This window comes from Echinops telfairi, unplaced genomic scaffold (genome assembly GCF_000313985.2).
Source record: "Echinops telfairi isolate 266 unplaced genomic scaffold, ASM31398v2 ScPeMD7_655;HRSCAF=1070, whole genome shotgun sequence".
NCBI classification, from domain to species: Eukaryota; Metazoa; Chordata; class Mammalia; order Afrosoricida; family Tenrecidae; genus Echinops; species Echinops telfairi.
In genome coordinates, this window is record NW_022104553.1 from 16,701,455 (window position 1) to 16,705,464 (window position 4,010).

Here is a 4,010-nt window from a genome sequence, read left to right on the forward strand (position 1 = left end):
CACCACTGGTCCTGAAGGGATCATCTGTCCTGGATTCCCTGTGTTTCCAGTTCCTATCTGTACCAGTGTATATCCTCTGGTCTAGCCGGGTTCGTAAGGTAGAATTGGGATCATGATAGTGGGGGGGAGGAAACAATTATAAGAACTAGAGGAAAGTTGTATGTTTCATTATTGCTACACTGCCCCATGACTGGCTTGTCTCCTCCCTGAGACCCTTCTGTAAGGGGATGTCCAGTTGCCTACACATGGTCTTTGGGTCCCCAATCTGCACTCCCCCTCATTCACAATGATATGATCTTTTGTTCTTTGATGCCTGATCCCTTCGACACCTCGTGATCGCACAGGCTGGTGTGCTCCAAAACAAGTTTTATTGGCATATACTTCATGAAGCATTCAATTTAACCATGCAACCTATTAATAAGATTTGTGCATCATTACCACAAACAATTTCAGGATATCGTCTTCTACTGAATTGTAAGCCCCACATTTGCCCCGAGACTGTAACTCTTTTCGCAGGTAACAAGCCTCAACTTCCTCCAAAGGAACATCGGGTGGGTTTCAAACCTTGTGATTAGTCTAACCACTACACCACTGTGGGATTATAAAGAGACTTTTCCCCAGCTTTATCTCCCCCAAAGGCATGGGGGGAGGTCAGATGCTTACAGACATCCTCCCTGGAGGCAGTTAGTCACCAGACTATGGTAGGCCCTGCTCCCTGCTGTCAAGGACAATGGACTGGCCTGCAGTCATGGATTTGGTTCCTGTAGGTGGAGTTCACACCCTACAGATAATGGTCTCTATCAGTTGAGCCAGGGAACAGGTCAAACCAGCTCAGTGACATCCAAGTTAAACTGCCATCCTGAATGTAGGATCCGCCCATCTTGTCACATGTATACCCCCAATCCCTCCTCTTCCTATTGCGTGTATATCCCTAGATTGTCCCCCGCTCATTGCTGTAAACCTATAGTGCAACCCCTTCCTGCGACGTATGTCTTTACCTGTAATTAGTGGGCTTGCACACTCACCCCGGAGTTATATGGGCCGGGGTTAATAAAGGCTCTCTGGGCTCCTCCCTTGACCTCTCATTGTTGCCGGCTCCCCCTCCTCTCTCCTGTCCTCACTCCCTTGTTCCCTTTCCCCTTGTTCTCCTTCCTTCCCCCTCTCTCCACATGGACCACCAAGCGGGTCTGAGGTGAGCATTGCTCACAATGTGTGACTCCATTACTTCAATCTCTCTTCTATCTCTCATGGTCTCGATGACTTTAATATTTATGTATCTCAACCGTACAATGGTGCCTATTGAACCCGTGATTACTGGTAGGGGCTGGCTCCCCCTCCAACCGCACACCACCAAACCTCCCGATATCTAGTCAATATCAACTCATGGGGAGCCCGTAGGGCAGAGTAGACCTGCCCCTCCGGCTTCTGAACGCTGAAAATATTTAAGAGAGCAGACAGTCTCTTCCTTTTCCCCTGAGGAGTGGCTGATGGGTTTTGAACTGCTGATGCTGTGGTTGGCAGCCCAATGGGTAAGCACTACACCCCAGGGTTATTACCCAGGCCGGTGGGTGCTAGAAAGGAGGCCTGGCTCAGAATGGGGTTGCAGAGATGCGATTATATGGAGAAACCGCGGGTGCCTGATGCCTGCTTTTGCCCTGCGAAGTACAAATGGGTTAGCACCTGTGGTAGTTACATAATCTGGTGTCAATTTGAGGATTAAGAGTATAGGGGTGGAGTCTAGCCTGTCAGTCAGGATATAGCAATGAGGCCTCTGTGTGGGCATGGCCTTCCCCCCCAGGATTCTGGGAATTCCTGGATTTCCTCCTTGGAGGCAGGAGACACCTCTCTCGCTCAATCCCTGAGATGCTCTACTAAGAAGACAGATGGCGCTTTGCTGATGTAGCCCATGCCCTGGGAACTGGAGGAGCCACTTAGAGACGTGGAGACCCGTTAGCACTGGATCCACAAGACTTTGCACCCACTGGCCTGTGATCTTCCTGCATTTGGCGTCATTGCATGTGTCTTGTGAGTCTGAAGAGGACTTTATAGATTGGTATTGGACAAATGGGCTAATATCAGACTTGTGGACTTGATCTGGACGGGGCTGGGATGTTTTCTCAATATGCAATTGCTCTTGTATATAAACCTTTTTCTTATACACATGAGTGTCTATGAATTTGTTTCTCTACCCAGACTAACACAGCACCCGGCGGCTAACCCAGAAGAGAGAGGTTCGTGCCCATCCAGTGGCACATTGCAAAAAGGGCCTGGCGCTTCGCCTCCAAAAGGCCGCAGCCTCTGGAGACGTCATGGGCACCAGCTCTGTTCTCACACACCGGACGCCAGGAGTTGGAATCTGGATCTGAGCTTGCTGGGTTTAAAATGTTTTAAATGAAGATCAACCAGCTGAGTGAATTTCAAAATGTGGGGATCGTTCACAGCACTACCTACTGCTGGGCTGACGGTTCTGACCCAACAACAACCTTCGATGGCGTTTCTGAGGCTGGACATCTTTACGGGGGCTGAAAGCCTGGGCTTTGTCCCTTGGGGTGGCTGGCGGGTTTGAACCACAGGCCTGTGGTTCGCAGTACAACTGCCCAACCCACTGTGCCGTCGGGACTTGTAGTAAGAGCCCTGGTGCTGCTTGGTGCCATCGGGTCAGTTCTGACTCAGAGTGACCCTGTGTGCCCCAGGAAACCCTGCCCAGGCCTGTGCCCTGTTCACCGCGGCTGCTTTTAGAGCCCAGTGTTGCAGCCACTGCTTCCGTCTTGTGGAGGGTCTCCCTCTATAACTTCTTTCTACTTTAGAGGTGCCCTCGTGGTATAGTAGTTAAACTCTGGGCTGTGATCCCCTAGGTGAGCAGTTTGAGCCCACAGGCCACTCTGCAGGGGAAGGATGCGACGTTCTACTTCTGGAAAGAGTCCTCTCAAATCCACAGGGGCAGTTCCCCCGTCCCATGGGGTCCGTATGAGTCGGCACAGGCTCAATGCATTTGGTTTACTTTCTACTTTACCGACGACAGCACTCAACCCAAACCAAACTCACCGCCATTGAGTCGATTGGGGTTCATAGCGACCCTGTAGGGCAGGGTAGAAATGCCGCTGCGGGTTTCCGAGACTGGCTCTTTCTTTACAAGAGCAGAAAGCCTCGTCTTTCGGCCGCAGAGCAGATGGTGGTTTCGAACTGCTGACCTTGCGTTTTGGAGCCCAGAGCTCCTAGGTAAGAGAACTCGCCCTGCCACACTGCACCCACCTGATAGTCTTGGTATGTCCGCGACCTACCACGACGACCCTGAGAAGTCGGGGGTGGTCGTTCCCATTTTAAAGTGATTAGACGGGGGCACAGCGAGGGGATTCACTGGGTCCAGGGCAGCTGACAACCATCGCCTGAGACGTGAAGCCGCTGAAAAATCCCCACCACCGCCACCCGCTTCCCTCGTTCCCTCCTTGGGAGGCCTTGTTGGTTCCCATGCCCCCTCCCCGCACGGCTCCTCTCGTTTCCCGCCTACCCACGCGGGCCTGTCTAGCCTCCACTAGCCACTCTATCGTTCCCACGCACGCCGGCCCATCTACCCACACGCGTCCTCTCGTTTCCCCGACAACCGGCCGCTCTGCCCACCGCCAACGTCTCTATGGTTACCGTCAACTTGTTACCGGCGCCCGGACGCTAAGCTCCCGGATCTGGGCTGCCCGCCTCCCGCAGCCGTGCGATGCAGCTTCTGCGCTTCCTTTCCGGTTCGGTCGGCCCGCGATGGCGGCCAGTGGGAGACTAGCTCCAGAGAAGGCCCGGCCCCTGCAAAGGCCCTGGGAAGAAGGTGCGTGTCCAGGTTCTCTGCGAGAGGGCTCCGGCTGGAAACTCGAGGCATCGAGCGAGAGGGTCCGCGGTCCCTTTAGGCCCCTTGCCTCCAAGAAGGGCCCCAAAGGTCACGCACCCTTTACATAGGAGTTTCCTGTTTCATCCCCCACCCCGCTGACAGCAACTGGGAGAAAGCATGAAGCTGGCAACTTCCC

General features: G+C 53.3%; 1 protein-coding gene across 1 annotated transcript in view; it reads right to left on the bottom strand.

The window, feature by feature from the left end:
* Window positions 1–3,791, bottom strand: part of LOC101656437 (zinc finger protein 580-like) — a 22,811-nt gene extending 19,020 nt beyond the window's left edge. The window contains exon 1 of the mRNA XM_045292360.1: window positions 3,640–3,791. The gene's annotated coding sequence lies outside the window, so the exon portion shown is untranslated. The remainder of the gene's footprint in view (window positions 1–3,639) is intronic.
* Between the last annotated feature and the right edge of the window lie 219 nt (window positions 3,792–4,010).